General features: G+C 39.4%; 1 protein-coding gene across 4 annotated transcripts in view; it reads right to left on the bottom strand.

The window, feature by feature from the left end:
* RAI2 (retinoic acid induced 2) overlaps window positions 1–19,798 on the bottom strand; it is a 123,343-nt gene that overhangs the window by 100,930 nt on the left and 2,615 nt on the right. The gene's annotated exons all lie outside the window — the stretch shown is intronic.

Here is a 19,798-nt window from a genome sequence, read left to right as displayed (position 1 = left end):
TTTCCTCACAGCTTACACTGGTCAGTACATCCTGATTTCCAACTACTATTTAGGCAACTGGTCATACCCTCAGGAAAGCAGAATGACATCCCTTTCTCTAGTACCATCTAAGGTCACAACTTGGCATAAGGGGATTTCTCATGCAGAATTTAAATTTAAGAGACTCAAAGGAAGGTTGGAAATCTTTAGGCCCAAGGTCCAATAATTCTCACTGTTCTTAGAGATGTGGGGTTTTTTCTTCCTTTTCTTTAACCTCTATTCTAATGTTATCACTCTGGGGAAGGATCATTATATTACACTGGCAGGTCTTGAATTGTTTTTCACCAGAAAGTCCCCCAAGGGATTTTATAACTTTCTATGCTCACATGATCCCTCCACACACACACACACACACACACACACACATACACACACACACACACTCTCTCTCTTACACACTCCAGAACAAAATAGCACAGAGCAACTATGTATAATCTCTTGTTGTTTTCATGTGATCCTAACAGTGTTGAAAAAATAGTGTCAGGCTATCTAATCTTGCCAGTGTCTGACTGTGTGATCTCTATGGACTATTTTGGCTCTGGCTTCTCTGTCTATTTATTTGCTTTGGGGGTTTTTTTTGGTTGCCATTTTTTCCTTCAGAAATTAGGTGATATAATTTTACACATAATTTAGGAGGTCTGTTTCATCATCAAGAATCTCATAAATATGGAATATAATCTGGCTATCAGCTGAAATTTTCCTTAGTTTATTTAGCATATTAATATGTTGCCTTCATGTTGTTCGGCAGAAATTAGCTTTAGACCAGTAACTTAAACCATATACCAAATAAGCTCCAAATGGACACAAGGCCTAAATATAAAAAACGGGAGAATGGAAAAAGTTACATTTTGGGGAGAGAATTTTTAACTGAGCAAGGGATAGAAACAAACAGAAATGAATAAGCAATTTAAATTATATATATAAAAAAAGCTTTTGCATAAGGATGGGGGGCAGAGAAACAGAGACAGACAGAGACACACACACAGAACTGGTGACTCACTACCACTGGGTCATACCCTTTGAATTTGCTCTGGTCAATTCACTTATTAGCTGTGTTACTCACGGCAAGTCCCTTAACCTCTGTTTGCCTCAGTTTCCTCAAGTGTGAAATGGGGATAATAACAACACCTTCTTCCCAGGGCTGTTGTGAGGATCAAAGGAGATAATATCTGTAAAAAGTGCTTAGCATAGTGACTGGCATGGAGAAGGCACTTGACAAATGCATTTACTCCCCTCAATACTCCCCAAATTTAACTTTTCCCCTAAATCTATTCCTTCTTCCAATATTACTATTCCTGGTATCATTCCCTTCATCTCCCATGTTCAAAGCCTTGGTGTTATCTTCTGTCTCTTCTTCACCTAAGTTCAAGTCCTCTCAAGGCAACCAGTACATTCTTTTGCATCTGTCCCTTTCTGCGCTATTCTTACTACTAGTAACCTAGAAAAGGCCCTCATTACCACCTGCCTGAATGACTGCAGTAGCCTTTTTTAAAATTAAATTTTATGTTTATTTTTAGTTTATATCATTCATTTCCACAAGATTTGTGTTACAAATTTTCTCCCCATCTTTCCCCTACCCAGCACCCCAAAACAATGATCCTACTGTATACCCCCTCCCCCAATCTGCCCTTTCCTATATCCTCCCCCATCCCCTCTCCAAACTTTCCAGTAGGGCAAGATGGATCTTTATACCCCAGTGCCTGTATATCTTATTTCCCGTAAAGAACAATAATAATAATATATATTTTTTAACATTTGTTAAAACTTCGAATTCCAGATTTTCTCCCTTTCTCCCTCGTCACCCACCCTTACTGGGAAGATAAGCAATTCAATAGAGGTTGTACATGTATAGATACACAGAACATTTCCATAGTGGATGTTTTGTGAAAGACTGACTATATGTCCCTCCTTCCTATCTCGACCCCCACTTGTTCTATTCTCTACTTTGATCCCATCCCTTTCCAAAGTGGGTGCTTCCAACTTCCCTCCCCCCAACCTGCCCTCCCTTCCATCATCCCCTCTCTCATGCCCTTCCCCCCTATTCTCCTGTAGGGCGAGATATCCTATTTAGTGTGTATGTCATTCTATCCCTAAGACAAATTCAAAGGTTGACTCATTCCCTCTTGCCTTCTTGTTCTTCCCAATCATTGTAACAGTCTTCCCTTGCCTATTTATATGAAATAATTTACCCCATTCTGTCTCTCCCCATCTCCTCTCATTATATTCCTCTCAATTTCACCTTTTAAGTATCATTCCTTCCTATTCAATTGATCCTGTGCCCTCTGTCTATATATACCTGTACACATATATACACACACTAAAAAATGTATTCATACACCCATATACCCTCCTGTATAGACATATATATGTATGTATAATACAAATATATACATATATATATATATACATTTATATTCCCTTCAACTATTCTCATATTGAGAAAAGTTTCATAAGTTACAATTATTGTTTTTCCATGAAGGAATGTAAATAGTTCAACTTTGATAAGTTCCTTATGATTTCTCTTCCCTCTTTACCTTCTCATGCTTCTCTTACTTCTTGTATTTGAATGTCAAATTTTTTATTTAACTCTTTATTTTTCATCAAGAATACTTGAAAGTTCTCTATTTCATTGAGTAACCATATTTTCCCTTGAAACATGATACTCCGTTTTGCTGGGTAGGTGATTCTTGCTTTTAATACCAGCTCCTTTGACCTCCAGAATATCATGTTCCAAGACCTTCAATCCCTCAATGTAGAAGCTGCCAGATCCTGTGTTATCCTGATTGTGTTTCCACAGCATTCAAATTGTTTCTTCTTGGCTGCCTGTAATATTTTCTCCTTGATCTAGGAACTCCAGAACCTGGCTATAATATTCCTAGGTGTTTTCTTTTTGGGATCTTTTTCAAGAGTTAATTGGTGGATTCTTTCAACCTCTATTTTGCCCTCTGGTTCTAGAACATCAGGGAAATTTTCCTTGAGAATTTCTTGAAGGGTGATTTCTAGGTTCTTTTTCTGATCATGGCTTTCAGGTAGTCCAATAATTTTTAAATTATCTCTCCTGGATCTATTTTCCAGGTCAGTGGTTTTTCCAGTGAAATATTTCACATTGTCTTCTATTTTTTCATTTGTTTGGATCTGTTTAATAGTATCTTGATTTCTCATAAAGTCACTAGCTTCCATTTGCTCCAGTCTAATTATGAAGGAATGATTCTCTTCAGTGAGCTTTTGAGATTCTTTTTCCATCTGGCAAATTCAGCTTTTTAAGGCATTCTCCTCATTGACTTTTTGAGCCTCTTTTGCCATTTGAATTAGTCTGTTTTTTAAGGTGTTATTTTCTTCAGTCAGGTTGTTGACTCACTTTTCCTGATTTTCTTCCATCGTTTTCATTTCTCTTCCCAATTTTCCCTCCACTTCTCTTATTTGGTTTTCAAAATCCTTCTTAAGCTCCTCTATGGCCTGTAACCAATTCATATTTTTCTTGGAACCTTTTGGTGCAGGAGTTCTGACTTCGTTATCTTCCTCCTGTTCCATGCTTTGATCTTTTTTTGTCCCCAAAAAAGGAATCCAAAGTCAGATTGCTGTGATTGCTTTGCTTCCTTTGCTTGCTCATATTGCCACTCAATTATCTGAATTTTGAGCTTTTTGCCCCAGTGGAACTCTGCTTCCAGAGAGGAGAGGTTTGTCTCAAATTGCTGGGGTCTTCTTAGCTGCCGGAGCTATTAGTTGGGTGCCCTCTCAGAAGCCTCCACATGCTCTGGCAAACTGGTCACCCCCCAGGACCACCACCCTAGACAGCAATCCAGATCCAAGCAGCTTAAAGCAAGAGTGATTACCCCTCAGACTGGTGTTTGGTCCCCCTACACTCTGCAGGGAGGAGCTCTGAAGCAGCCATGCAGCTGTGGCTGCTGTGCCTCAGCTGCTTCTCCCTCAGGAGGCAGAGACTGGATTGCACTTCCAGACCCCCTGTTCCTACAAAGTCCACACTGAACTCTCACTTTGTCTTTGGCATTTATTGATAATTGATAATTCTGGGTTCATGATTCTGGAAACGACCACAGCTGCTGGTGATCCACTCTCCTGAAGTCCCTCCAGATGCGGCTGGTTGGGGGTGCCCTGAGGTTAAAACCAGAGGCTCACATGTGGCTGGGCTCTGCTCCCAGCATGATGTGATGTGATGGACCCTTCCTGTTGGCCTGCCAGGCTGTCTTCAGAGGGAGGTTTGTTTCTCTCTGTCACTTTGTGGGTTCTGTAGCCCTAAAATTTGTTTAGAATAATTTTTTATAGGTATTTGAGGTGGTTATCTGCAGTAGTCTTGTAGATCTTCTCACCTCCACTCCATTATCTATACAGATACCAGGGGAATTTCTTGAAGCATAGATCCTGTTCTAATATTCCTTTGCTCATAAGGTTTCAATAACAACCTGGTCTAGTGCCTAATGAACAAAGTTCAAACTTTATTATTTTATTCATGGTCATTCACCATCTGATGCCACCTTATCTTTAAATGAGACAATAAGGTCTCCTTAATGCAGTCAAAGCTTAAAACTACTCTAAGACTTTATGTACATATGTGAATGTATATATTATGATGTATGTATAAGTGCTTTGCAAACTTGTAGTGCTGTATAAATATGAGCTATTCCTATTATCATTAATATTCTTACTTGTCTATCCTCCTCTCACACCATACCCCTCTCTACCCTATCCTTGAGCTTAGACAAATTGGACTGTGCTTGAATTTGGTGATGAAGAGGCCTCTGGTGACCTACGAGAGAATAACTTTAACAAAGTACTGGGGCAAGAAGCCAGATTGCAGGTGTTGTTGAAAGAATAGGCAGTAGGGAAATTAAGGCACATCATTACATAATGAACACACGACTTATTTTTTTGGCCTCTATGCCTTTTGCCATGCCACGCTTAGAACATTGTCCCTTCCCCCTTTCCCCTGCTGAATTAGTAACCTACCTTTCGAACCCAACTCACATGCTATTCCATCTATCCAGCTTTTCCTGACCTTCCGTGGGTAACAATTCCCCCTTTCTTTCATCTCTCACCACACATTTTTTTGCACCACTTTAATGCACTTATCACGTGTTATAGTTATCTGTGTATGTGCCTGATCCTTCTATTAGCCAGAAAATTTCAAGGGCAGAGCATGCTTCTTATCCAAACTTTCCATTGCCCCCGTGTCTAAGCACAGCACTCTACCCTGAGCCGCTTTTGCTTGAGCGGATCAAGAGCAGCATAATCGTGTCAATGAGGCTTCAGGTTTCTGGTCTGGGTATGAATAACACGGACAAGCAGTCTCTTACTGGATTTCCTAATTGTGGGTATGTGAGAACGTCCTTCAATGCACATGATGAAATAGAAAAGATTCTTATGCAAACTTTCAGATCGGAATATTTGAACGTTGAAAGGTTGTCTATCATCTGAAAAGCAAGTAGGTTTTGAAGAAATCTGTTCCTGTAGTCAATTTGAAATGTTCCTGTGCATTTTTAAAAAAATATAGAATCATTTCAGAATCCTAGCAAATAAATGGGGACTATTTTATTAAAATTTTATTCAATTTTCTTTTATCAAAATTTAAAATATCAATTATTTTCACACATTTATCTTATTTTTTTAATGTTAAAATTTAAATGTTTAGGTGAAAATGTTTAAAATCAATTGAGTATACCTCCATTTCAAATTTTTTTTCACTCACCCAAAGCACAAAATTCATCATGTGGGCTAACAGTATTTCCATCCATCAACTGTTAACCAATCAATGGCCATTTTAATCTGCAAAAAGAAATCCAGGATTATCTCCAGTCACCATGAACTGTTCAAAGTCAGGGCAAGTTCAGCCGAGCTTAATAATGGCACACATCGTAAGCACCATCTGGGAAACACTCTTGCAGAACTGTGAGAGATAGTGGCAGACTTTGTCCAACTTGCTATAAATAAGAATCTAAAAAGAAAGTAAAATAAAGGTCCAAATTCAAATCTGTTTCTATTTGATACAGCTACAATAGAGTTTATTTAGCTTATCCCTATTGCAGGAAGGCTGTGTGCAGTTTTCTGACAAGGACCTAAATGTTTTTCACAGTCATTCTCACTGCCGTTATTTTGACTAACAACACACCATTCCTTGGGTGTATGGATGTGCTGGCAGCAGCAGCAATGCTCTATCCCATGGAACTGGTCTTTAGGTCCCAGATTTATGGTCCTGTTTCCTTTAGCACTGTCGCATCCATCACATGCGCCCTGTCTTGAGATCTGCTAGCAATTGAACCCTAAGAATTTCCAAATGTCATATGTTTTTAATCAATTATTTATCTTCCTGGACTAAATATACTGCAAATACTTTTTCCTTTAATACAGAATTCTAAACCTCCCTTTTAGCTGTGACACTGGAGACCAAAACTGCTTCTTCCGACACTCAGATAACAGGCATTAATTGGCGTGTGAGTGTGAGTGTGTGTGTGTGTGTGTGTGTGTGTGTGTGTAAAATTCCCCTGCCATAGTTTCCTTTCATAAAAGCTAAGTCTGGAGAAGTACTGATTTAAAATTTTGATTGTAAGGAAAATTTTTGGCAGAAATCTGAAACGTAATTCTATACAATCAGAATGACCAAGTTTGGCTACCAAGGAAAATTGGGAGGAAAAATGCATTTTCCTCTTTACAGAGGTGGGAGACTATGGGTATGAAATATTGCATTTACTGTCTGTTATGGTTGATATATTGGTTTTGCTGAATTTTCTTATGTCTGTCTTCTTAAATCTTTGCAATAAAAGTTGGATCACCGATGGGAGTAAGGATATTTGGTGTGCTGAAGCCAGCTCTGACCAATTCTGACTGTTAAATTTTCAGTGAGCAGTTACATCTTGGAAATTGGTAAACACTACAAATCCAGGCTTGCTTTATAAATTTTTGTTGATTGTCCAGACCAAAGAAAATGATGAAGAAAATGTCAATAATGCAAGTTAAACTTAAAAGTTAAAAGTATGTAATGAGTACATTTTCAGAGAGTTCGTTGTTAAATAATTACCAGCAACCTACCCTTGGGATATATCCTGAAATAAAGGTGGTGTAAACAACAAAAAAGATATAAATATGGTTCAAAAAATTAAATTCTAGACTTTTAAAGGACAGTTTCAGAAAGGATCTCCTTCCCTTGGCTTATCTGAAAAATAAACAGACATTTCCAAGAGACCACCCCCCAAGCCTCAAGCTGTCTGCCCCCTAAACTAAGGGACTTGACTGTTTTGGCCATATTGACATGGATAGTATTTTCTCATCTTAATCAGCCTTTTTTTGTTAGCCTTCGAAGGCTTAGGAAAAAGAGCCTTGGAAGTAGTAAAGTTTAATTTATAGATAACTATCAGTGTATATTAATTGCATTTTCCTGTTAACATTTTTTTTAATCAAAGAATTATCAAGTCCCAGTTAGTAGATCTGAGAATCTCTACTGACACCAAATAGCTCAGAAAGTTATGACCTAAAGAGGGTTACTGAGTAGAACCAAATTAAAAAAAAGAAAAGTCTACTTAGAAAAAAAGTTTCACTTCTGGTAATTTTGCAAAATATATCTATCTTCCCAGATTCATACTCTCAACAGGATTATAAAATTGAGAAGTTAGTGAAGGGTAAAAGAGATGCTAAAATCTGAAGCAAGGCTATTATTGATTTCTGATCAGGTCTCTGCCAAGTATACTAAAGGGCCAAATTAAATGGCTGCAGTGCCAATGCAATATTCACAGCACCCATAGTCACTATAAATATACATTCATGGTGCTCAATCACAAACTATAACAGACTCTCCATATAGAAGACAGAAGCAAAACATTCATTCAAATACCAGAAAACCAAATCCCCAAACCAGTAAGCCTATTCCATCATAGTAGCAAAGAAGCTAATAAGCCACAGTGGCACAGGGAGTCACACCATCCTTCAGCCTTCCCACAAACCAACCAACTTTTACTCACAAGCCTATCTGACACCCTCAGACATGCACTCTCCTCCCAACCATCTAGCTTGCCCTGACTCCCAGCTTCCTGTGGGCTCTGCTCCACCCGTCAGCACACTCCTCCCACCAGAGGGTCCATGTGATTACATTCAGCCTATTAGGGGGCAGAGTATATTTTCAAAATCCCTTAGGTTTATTAATGGGCAGAGGAAATCTTCAAATTACAATGGCTCAAGCTTAGAGAACATTATATCAGAAATTATTATGTGAGGCATAGGGGAAACAGAAGAAGAATGTAAAATGATTTGGGTGTAAGGATTTGAACCAAGAGCACATGAAAAAGAACAATATATGATAAAACTGAAGAAACTTAAACTAGCAGGCTGCTCCTAGAAATTGCCAATTATTTATGCAATTATCTGCTTAAACAAATGAACAAATAAACATAAAACTCAATAATATAATCTTCTAGACAGATCTGACAAAATTTTAATATTGTTGTACCAACATTCTAATATTGGTGCAAGTTAAGTGCATAAATACATTGGGGTGATATGATGGAATAAATATTGACATTGGATTCAGAATACATTGGCTACTTACTAAGTGGGTGAGCTATTTAACCAGTCTGAGCCTCAGTTTCCAATCCCTATAAAATGAGAGGTTTGGATTAGAGGATTTCTAAGGACTCTTCTAATTCTAAAGTTTTACAATCCTAATAAGCATACTAAAAACTGCACATCAAGGTATATTAAACATATATATAGTATATATATAATCTTTAAATTCAATTTATAAAATCAGAAATCAGATGCCAAATATTGCTCTGAATAAAGTCCCAATATTTGACCTTCCTGAATGTGATCCTTAATAGCACTCACTATGTAAAGCCCCTATTTCCCTTGAAATCAATGGATGGTCTAAAGGAGAAGCTAATAAATAATAATTATCTCCTTTCTACTGAGGTAAAATGGATTGTCACTGAGTAATCAGTGCTCTGAGGAAGTATCACTGGGGGCAAGGAAGGATTAATAAAAAAAAAGTTTCCCCTTACATGGTTCGTGGGATAGAAATTAATATATGGCAAAATAAAATGTTTCTATATTCAATTCCATAATAGACCAAGATCAATACACTCCTCTATTCTGCTTAGCCTGCAATTACAGAAAAAAAAAAAAACAGTCCTGGAAAATGTCATCTCTACCCACTCTGTCTAGCTGGGTACTCATCTCCCAGCATTCAAAGACACCGTTTTACAGGGGACCCTCCAAAACAAGAAGGCCTTGCTGGGTCCAGGAAGGTTTGCTGGCTGCCCTCAAACCAATCCATCTTTGGGCTGCAGTACACGAAGTCCATTCTTTTGGTTCCGCCTTTCTAACTTTTCAAATACCCTTGGTGCTGAGACAATGGCTTGCATATTTTGCTTCCCCTGTTTCATTTAATAGTGGGCAAAAAGAAGTCAGAGCCCTAAGTCTGGGCATTAGATTGGGCTGGAAGTTTTTGTTGTTAGTTTGTTTTCTCCTTCAATAAACTGTTTTCAGAGCTTCTTGGGGGCAGAGCAGTGGTCATCATTAGCCATTTCCTAAAAGTCCTCCCTCCCTTCAGCTCGAAAATGTTGCACCAGGATGAATTGTCAGGATTCTCTGTGCCAAGATGTGACAGAGGAATGCAGGGTTGGCAGCTGATGAACGCCCAGGGTGCGCCATCATCTTACAACTTGACTCTTGAAAACACAAAGGATTCTGAAAGGCAGTGCCTGATGGTTATGCTACAAACTGGGAAGGGCCTTTCGAGGCCGCCATTCTTTTCTCTGAATTCCCAAGGAAAGTGGTCAGACACACAAAGGCTAGGGGCGGAGGGGGTGGAAGAAACCCCCTCCTCACCAAAAGCAGAGCAAGGACCACTACCACCAGCAAGAAAAGAAGCCTTCCTGCCACCCAGGGCTGACTCGGATGCTGAAAATGAACAGTTGAGGGAATGCAGCTGGAGAGGCTTTTCAGAGCTCTGGCTGTTAATTAATTATTTTTCCCCTGGAATGCAACATTCTTCGTGTGCTCCTGTAAACAATCTGCCTTTGCCATGGGAAAGAAAATGACCTCCCTTCCAACAAGCCTGGGTGAGGTCAGCCAAAGTTCCTGTTTTGGGGGAAGCTCCTTCTGTGATCTGGGGGCCCTAGGACTCACCCAGTCTTATCAATCATCATCTCTGATCCCAATTTCATTATTCCTTCTGTTCGTATAAGGGGCCTGACACTGAATAAAGGCCCCAGGAGTTTTCCACTTATACCAAGTATAAAATGACCTAGTGGAAAATTTCTCATGGGAGTGATCCCCAAATTCTAAGTTTGCATTTTCACCAAGTCTCCATGATCCATAAACCATATAGGGGACATAAGTTTCAGAGTCCTCCCCTCACATAAGCAATAGAGCGTGGGAATTAAGGGTGAACTTAGGATAAGGAGACACCCAAATTCCTATTCTACCCTTGACACAGACTATTTGTGAGATCTTGGGCAAGTCACTTACTGTCGCTAAGAGATAATACTGTTGTAAGGATGAAATGAGATACTATACATAAAGCACTGTATAAGTGTCAATTATTTAAAAGGGAATTTTAAGACCCAAGTTGACAGAAAAGAACTGTTAGGTTTTTTTTACTCTTTTTTTTTTTCTCCAGGTCGGACCTTTATATCCACTTCTCCAGCCCCACCGACTAAAAACATATATTTTCTTTCCTCATCTTACTGGGAGATGCCTGAAGTTCTGTCCATAGATCTTTATCTCTTAATTGTAAGACTTTGATTATTATCAAAATCCAAAGATCCCTAGAAATGATCGAATATTTTTAAGGTGCTTAAGCACAGTACCTGGTACACAGTAGGGACCATATAAATGCTTATTTCTTCCTGCTGGGAAGGGCAGCACTTTAAGCTTTCATTAATCATTGATATTTTAATGGGCCTCAGTCTAACGGAGACCTGTTAAAGACATCAGCTTGAAAAGGCCAAGGTCCCACACTGCATCCTGGGCCATCTCCGGCCATCCTAATTCATATCTGGCCACTGGACCCAGATGGCTCAGGAGGAGAAAGTGAGGCTGGTGATCCCCTTGATCACTTAAATCCATTGGATTTAAGCTGCATAAATGGCCTAACATCCCTGATGCCATGGTCTTCCTCAAGAATGAGGGACAAGCAGCAGCAAGTATTTCAATGTTTAAGAAAGTTCATACAAGCAGGTTTTTGATGGGGGTGGTGGGGTAGGGCATGAGGGCACTAATGGGCTTTATGGGAAGGGGTTCCTAACAGAGGCAGGGCTGACTATTTCACAATTTGCTGTGTATCAGCCTTGCGTTGGCCCACTTTCTGAAAAGCATCCCAGCACAGTGGAAGCTGCCCTGGATTTAGAGCCAGAGGTTTGGGGTTCAAATTCTGCCATGCATTACCTGTGTGACCTTCATCTCTTTGGGCTATAGGGTCTTCACTCATAAGATGAGGAGGCTGTCCTAAATGAATTCTAAGGTTCTTTCCAACTTTAAATATTAAGGTTCCTTCCAGTTTTAAATTATGAGTCATTATAAGCTATGGAGTAACTAGAGGTTTGGGAAACCATAACTTTCCTGATAAATCATAGGAAAATGAAAAATTCAACTGAATTAAATTCAATAAGCCTTTATTAAATACCTACAGTATGGAAAGCCCTGGGAAACCAAATATAAAAAAACAAATACAGTTATCTCTTCCACATTGCTTGGTTAGGGGTGTGGCACCCTGCAATCTGAAAAATCTGGGTAAAGCTTTTTAGCCCTCCTTTCATACTGGAGAAGAAGTCTGAACAGTAATTGGTATTAAATGAATAACATTAAAATATAAAATATACTGATGTCATGCAATACTATATTTTATGCATTTCTGAGTTTCTAGACTTTTTCTGTGTTGTCTACTGGCCTTTGCATATTGTCTGCTGCTTCTGAAAAACTCAAATATTCCCTTTTAATTTCTTATGTCAACCCGTGTTATAATGAAATCACAACGGGGAAAGTTCCCATGTGGAAGGGATAATTGTAGTCCCTGCTTTCAATGAGCTTACATTCTAAGGAAGAAATATAATATGGACACAAACAAATGAATGCAAGATACTTTGAAGAAGAAACACTAACAGCTGGGGGTGGGAGAAGGATGAAAGGAGGAGAAACTCGCATAACAGGTGACACATGAGATCAACCTTAAAGGAAGCTGGAGATTGTAAGAGGCAGAGGTGAAGAGGGAGCATATTCTGCCAATGAGGGATAGGCTCTACCAGGGAGTGCAGAGCTGTAGAACAAGCTGACAGACAAGTTTTCTTTTTCTTAAGAGCATGAAAAGGAATAATATAAAATAATTGAGAATGAGAGTGTTAAACGATCGATGGAATATGAATCTTAGAGCCAATAAGGAGCATAGATTATAAGATGATAAAATTAGCAGCATTACATATCATCTGGTCCAATACTTTCATTTTATAGATTAGAAAACTGAGGCAAATGGACTTGACCAAGGTTATAAAAATAGTCGGTAGATGGCAGGATTGGGATTTGAAACCAGATCTAAAGGTAGGGCCTTTTCTAGTGGACCATGTTGCCTCCCGAGATTATCAAGCTTCTAAAGATTTTTGAGTAATATGGTCATACTTGTGCCTTTGGAAGATTATTTTGACATTTTATGTGTAGGAGAAGATTAGAGAGGGGAGACACTGGAAACAGGGGGGCTAACTGGGAAGTTTTGCCTTAGTTCTGGTGAGAGCTGGTAGCCATATGCATTTGAATATAGTGGTAGCCATATGAATGGAGAATGAATTGGAGCCTGAATTGAGTCTTGAAGGAAGATAAGAATTCTGAAGCTGAGATGAAGAAGAAATTCATTCTGGGCAAGGAGGACTATTTGTATATATCTTGGAGGCTAGTAATTGAATGTTACTTTGGGGAAACAGGTAATAGTCTAAATTTGACTGGTATATAGAATGCAAGAAGGAAAGTAGTGGGAAATAGGTTTGGAAAAGGTAGATTGGAGCCATAATGAAGAGAGATGAAATGGTAAACTGAGGAAGTCTGCATTTTACCTTAGAGACCAGAAAATTACTGAAGGTTTTTGATAAAGGAGTGATATGGTCAGAATTGGACCTTAGGAGAAATATCTTCAAAGTTTTTTCAGCCAGCTCCTAAATCTAGGGACTTACAGGATGAAGATTTTCAAAATATCATTTGAATATTTTACATGGACTATAAAATTCTTCCTTTCCCTTTGACCCTTGAAAAACCCCCTCTCTGCATTGCACCATAGTTTTGGATCAGTGTATCTCCAACAGAATTGATCAGATATATTCTGATCAGGACACCTCACTTCTCCCCACTCCACTCACCAACAACCAACAGGTATTGGGCTGCTATGGTTCCTGGAAAGAGCCTACCAGTCATACCAATGCTAAGAAGGGAGGGGATGCGACAATCTGAATTTTGTACTGTCCAAGATTCACTTACTGATTCATGAGTTGGAATACCTCAAAGCCATATCACTAAATTGTCTGTGTGTGTGTGATCTCTCCTGTTCTCTGTCTCTCCTGAAATAGCTTTGTATATAGTATGCATTACTTATTTATGCACACATTATATATCCTCAGTAGAATGTAAGCTGCTTGAAGGCAGAGACTTGTACTCCCAGAACCTAGCAGGGTGTTTGCATATTTTAAGTATTTAGTAAATACTTGTTGACTTTTCAGCTGTTGAAATGAAACTAGTGGGTTTTCCAAAGATCCTCTGCATCACAGAACGCTGTGAAGCAGCAGAGACATGGGGGTTTTGAGTGGCTGTAATTGTTGCTGTTTTGGGAGAACTGTTTCTAAGATGGTAGAAAGAGTTAGGATCCCAGTCCACCACCATCCTAGCTGTTCAGACAATAATCTGTGACAGATGATCACCAAATTCATCCAAGTTATTTCAATGACAATTACAGATTTGCAATCTAATTTAGTGGACCAGATACAGGAAACATGATTAAATTAGGGTGTATGGATGTGTGTGTGTGTGCCTGCCTGAACCCACGTTTGTGTTCCTGGCCTATTGATAAGAAGAAGGATCATGTAGGAAACTCAGAAATGCTATTGCTGCTGCCAATTTAATTTCTTTCATAGCTGTTGTTCTCATCCTGCCTAGGGTGCCTAGAGGTGTGTGACACAGGAGTATTCCAGTTGAGTTAAATCAACAATTTCAATCCCCATGATAAGGGATATTAAGCAAACTTTTATTAGGTATCTATTGTGCAGAGTGACTTGCTAAGTCACTAGGATAAATGAAAAGATTAATAACGTACAGCTGCCTCCCCTAACACCTCATTTTGTAATCTAGTAAAGTAAAAGCAATCGAGTCTTGCTTACATTAAAACTGAATCCAAGGAAAATTTTAAAGCACCTATTATATAAAAGACACTGTGCTAGCCACTGGGCATACAAAGATGAAATGAGACACAGATCCTGTTCTTGAGGAGCTTACACTAGAGGGACAGCCTGGATATAGATATATGTATATCTGCATATGTTTACATAAATTCAGATACACACACATATATACATGCATATAGATATATTTACATATAAGAATATATATGTACACACACATACACACACACACCTAGGCAGATAGTGTTGGGCCTGGAGGAAGGAAAACATCAAATTTGGCCTCAGGCATTTCCTAGCTGTGTGACCCTGGGTAAATCACTTAACTCTGTTTACTTCAGTTCCTCACCTGTAAAATGAGATAGGGAAGGAAATGGCAAACCACTCCAGTGTCCTTGCCAAGAAAACCCCAAATGGGGTCATGAAGAGAGGAAAAAACCGAAACAACTGAAAACCAACACACAAGGCTGCATGTGATAAAGGGAAGTCCAAGGTGGGGAGATAGCACTGTCACTGGGGTGGGGATGGGAGAGGAGATGACAGGGGAAACCTTCATGGGGATGGTGGAAGGTTGGGATTTCAAAGATGGAGTTGTGGAAGGAAGAAATTCATTCTCAGTATTAGATCTGAGACAGAAGAGGGCAGGGCAAGAATAAAGGGTAAGTGACAGTTCAGTTAGCTGAATGAGTAGTGCCGTTGGCTTAGTGTATGTAACGGGAAACAGTGTGAGAAGGTCTCGAGTGGCGGACTGAAGTCAGATTGTGGAGACCCTAAAGTTCCAGGCTAAGGAGTTTCCATTTTATTTGGCAGCTAATGAAAAGCCACTGAAAAGCTTGAGTAGAGATTTACAACACAGTGTTACAGGAATATCACTGAATTAACAGCGTAAGAGGATAGACTGGAGGCAGGAAGTTATTACAATAATCCAGCAGAGAGGTGGTAGCAATGGAAATGGGGAAAAGGAACAGATGTGAGAGAAACTGGCCAGAGAGAATCAACAATACTCTGCAGTCAACTTGGAAGTAGGAAATTGAGTCCAAAGACCAGAGCTCTTGGATGACCGGGAGGACGGAGGGTAGCATCGATGAACAGAAAGAGCAAACTTGGGGTAGAAGATGAGCTCAGTTTCCAATATGTTGGGCTTGAGGTACTGGTAGGACGTCTAGGTAGAAATGATGGGATTACAGAGCAAGAGCTGGAAGGGATCCAATCCAACCTGCTCAATGTACATATGACATCTAGAGAGGTGGTGATTTTCTCAAGGTCACACAGGGGTCAGCATCAGAGGGGGGAACTGGAACCCAGCTTCTGATTCCAGAGCCAATGCCCCTTCACTATACCATGTCGCCTCCCTAGTGTCCTGAAGGCAGATGGAAGTGTGGAGCTGGCACTCAGAAACATTCAGACTGGAGATCCAGATCTGAGCCATTTATACAGAAGTGATAGCAAAGCCCTGATGTGTGGGCAGCTGTGGTTGTCCAGCAAGCACTTGGAAACGAAAGACTGGTCTTCTACCGAGAGGGTGATGAGTGGTGGCTATGTAGTCACAGATATTATCCGCAAGATGACAGAAGTTTAGGAAGATAACCAGGTAACTGGATTTAAGACAGACACTGGGAATTAGAGACCATTAGGGGGTTGTCCAAAGATTAATAATTACCAATCTTGATCTTGTGAACTCTCTGGAAAACTCCCCACTACAGTGGAAAGAACACTGGATTTGGAGCAAATCTTGGCTCTGTTAGCTATTACCTGTGTCATCTGGGGTAAGCGTCTTCATCTCTGTGGGCCTCACTTTTTTCATTTATAAGAAGAGGGGCTGGAGTGAAGCCCGGAATGTGAAGTCTATCAATGAACTTCATGTTTGCCAATCCAATCCTCAACCAAAAATCACTCTTAATCCCGAACCTGGCCTAGCATAAACTTTTCTTCATGAGGACGGCACGATTGAGCATTTCTCCCCTACCTTAATTTCTCCTGTCATCTTGTTATCGCGATTTCTCGGCTGGTCTCTGTCAGCTCCCATTTTGTTGTCCACATTTCCCTGATCCTTTTTCAGATCCCAGGGTCCCACAAGCTCGCAGGTATAAATACAATGATTTGTCATCTAAGGACCCTTGGGGCATTGAATATATCTGGGATTTCAGCAACTTCCGTCTTTCAAACTGGGCAAGCAATTATTGCGAAAGACACCACATTATTGCTGCTTGTCATTTGCTTAAAATGTTGCCCTTCAGAAAACAGAGTTTTGAGTATCAAAATAGAACACTGAAAGCTTGAGACCTGGCCGTGAAGCTTACTAGCTCTCCATGCCTCAGTGTCCTTATTTGTAAAGAAGAGGGATTAAACATTTATAAAAGAAGAAAGATCAACATTTTCTAGACCACTCTGATATACAACATTTTTTGGCTTAAAATATACGGACAGATCTTGTAATTAGCTGGCTCAAGAAAGGGGGTAGTAATCAGGGATATTCTGGAACAAAAGGGAGGGAATTAAGCCTAATGAAACTCATGTCACAATAAGGACTTTTGATAAATAAGTAATTTCATGTCTAATTTTTTTTCTTAACAGAGGAATAGTATGAACACAGACATTTTCTAATGGAAATTCCATTAACACTGTACAGAGCACCAGAGACCCAGGAAATACAATTTGGGAAACAGTGATCGAGATAATTTCTAAGATACTTTCTAGCTTGAAGGTTCTACGAAAGTAATTCACAACTATCTGACATATCAATGTTCCAACTAACATATTTGGATTTTATTCAGAATAAAGAATTGAACAAACATATAGTCTTAGGCCTCCCATGTGGGAAAAGTATCTCAGATCAGTCAAATGAAATTTTATTTTAAATCAAATACCTTTTGCTGAGAGACCATAAACTATCCCCTCATTAGGAAAAAAAAAAAAGTGGGAGCTTGAGGAAATAGAGGGGAATGTCACCTCTTTAAACTATTTCTAGCAAAGAATGGTATTTGGACAGGCTATTGGAAAGTTATCTACCATATTAAAATCCACATATTTGGCCAGATCCTGCAGATAAGGGAGGAGCTAGAAAACAAAGGCCTACTTAAGGCATCTTCCCTTTCAGGGAAATATGTCTTTCCTGTTAAATCTACTACCAAGGGAGTGAGATGGGACTATTTTTCTATTCTGGCCATTAAGACAGTATCAGAATTCCCTATCACTCTTGCTTGGTCCCACTTCTTTAATCCCTATCCTAAAAGTAAAAGACCCTCACTATTTCCTACTTCAATCATCTAGTCACTTAATTGCTATAAAGATGGAGGTTTTATTTTTCTAACTACATTGTAAAGCAGATATGACATTCCTTTTTTGAGAACCATATTGATTTGGGTCCTAACCATAAAGGCTCAATAAATTTAGAGGTAAAAGGGACCTCACTGGTTAACTAGTTCAATTTCCTCATTTACAAATGAAGAAACTGAAGCCCAGAGAGAAGAATACATTTGTTCAAGGTCATACTGATAATAAGGCACAGAGCAGGGGTTTATATTTTTAACTTCAAATTCAGCCCATCTTCCACTACACCAAGTTGTCTCCCACCCTGAACTTCAAGGCATTTTAACGATAGATCTCCTGCTATCTCCTGATGTTATACTACCAATAATAATGATAGCTCCTATCAGTTTACAATCACTATCCCATTTGATATTCCTTTGTCCTCTCCCTTGTCATGTAAGGTCATGCAACTTTTTCTGCAATTGGAAAATAACCACTGTGACTGTTTTCAGGACATACATGTAAATATAAACACAAACTACATTTTCCAGTCTCTCATTCTCTTATTGGCAAATAGCATACCCTAGGAAATCATCTTCTTCTTTGTTCCTGGTACCGGGCTTTCGAGCCTGACAGAACTCTTGGAAATCTGTGGCTTCTTTGCATAAAAAAGGGTGCCCTGGTTGGGGGCAAAATGGAACCTTGAGTCATTATAACTGCTGCTAGTCTGCCTTTGGTCACATGCAAGATGGTACTTAACTTTCAATGAAGCCCCTAGTGGACACCTGCCTATACTGCAAAGCAACCAAACAACTGCCAGACTGCTCTCAAGCACATTCCCAGGCTATAGCGGGAGGGGACTTGGAAGTTCATTGTGGAAACTGGCGCTTAATATGCCTTATTCTGTGATTTCTGGAACACCACCAGTTCCCAGCAGTGGCAGAATCGCGTACGTTCACATTGGGAAAGAAAACATTAAAGAAAGAGACAAGATAAGAAGTTATTTTCATTATATACAGATATAGAGGGGCTCTATTAAATTATTCCTTTCCTTTCTCCCTCTCTTCCCCTCCCTCCATTTGCCTTTCTTTCTCTGTCTCTGTTTCTCATTCCTTCCTTTTCCTTATTACACAAGCTATAAAAGATGGCTCTCATCTGATGTAACAAAGATACATTTATTACTCTATTTTTAAACTTACCCAAGTCACTTAACTGAACAGGAAGTGTGCTGTAGTGGATGGAGCAAAGAACCAGCAGTGAGAAGACTTGGTTATAATCACTAGCTGTGAGACCTTGGACAAGTCCTTAGGACTTTGTGAGCCTCAGGTTTTTGTTATCTGTAAATTAGAGATAGTAACCTGCCCTGCCTAGGACTGTTGAAGAGATCATATGAGACATTGAATATGAGGGCACTTAAATTGATCTTCAAATGTAAAGGAAGTATAAATGATCGAAAAGACTAAGAATGATTTTCTTCCTGCAGGCTATTTTTTTGTCAGGCTCCAAAGACCAGCTTTCAAGAATCAGCTAAGTAAAGGGATAATAGCAGAGGATATGAGATAATGTTAAACCAACAAAAACAAAGAGAAATGGAATAGAAGGGGTCAGGAGAATAAGTAGTTATCCAAACTGTGCTTCGGCATATCTATTTACCAGCACTGCACACTCAGTCTCTACCGGCTCTCTTTTTGTTGATGTAGCTTATCTTCAGCAAAATATTTACACATACTTTAAAACGCCAGATAGTGTGAGCTCAGGATGCCCAGCACACAAGCAGCAGCCTATGAGCCATAACTGCCTAGTCCAGAGCAAGCAATCATTGGGTCCATTACAAAGAAGAGAGGTAAGAATTTCCATTTCCAGAAATCTTTGCCACGGAGTCAACAAATTCCTAGGTTTTGCTGCGAATCCAGCTTGGTTCTGTATGCATTTCTTCTACCTGACTTTGGAAGAAACAGCTAAATACAGTAGAGGCTGATACTGATTAATAAATTAATGATGATTAACTATGGTGTTCATTTTTGCTCCCTCCCCCCCCCCTTTTGATTGAAGTTCATTAACCTTTTGTTTATTAAAAATTGCTACCCCCCCTGGCAATGAGCCGAATTAAATAAAACTTTTATTTCCTTCAAATAACA

Source organism: Petaurus breviceps, unplaced genomic scaffold (genome assembly GCF_028583685.1).
Source record: "Petaurus breviceps papuanus isolate PSGF00001 unplaced genomic scaffold, PetGlider_PUasm1.0 419, whole genome shotgun sequence".
NCBI lineage: Eukaryota > Metazoa > Chordata > Mammalia > Diprotodontia > Petauridae > Petaurus > Petaurus breviceps.
Note: the sequence above shows the minus strand (reverse complement) of the source record. Positions and strands in the feature narration are given on the sequence as shown.